Raw genomic sequence first — 262 nt, forward strand, 5'->3', positions numbered from 1 at the left:
AGATGCTTACGTCCATCATTGTGAGTCACCAATATTTACTAAGATTGGCTATGTAACTGAAACAGAACATTACACGACCATGAAATGTCCTTAAAAATACCAGCCGTCTGCTGTTCAGCCGAATTTATCGCTTTGCGTTACAGCACGACTGCAGCCCAACCAGCAACTGCCTGACTACCAATTATCTAAAATACCACCTTATTTGGCCTTTCGTCTCTTTCTAACGGTTACTCTGCATTTCAGTTATCAAAAAAAAAAAAAA

Source organism: Penaeus monodon, chromosome 29, assembly GCF_015228065.2.
Source record: "Penaeus monodon isolate SGIC_2016 chromosome 29, NSTDA_Pmon_1, whole genome shotgun sequence".
NCBI lineage: Eukaryota > Metazoa > Arthropoda > Malacostraca > Decapoda > Penaeidae > Penaeus > Penaeus monodon.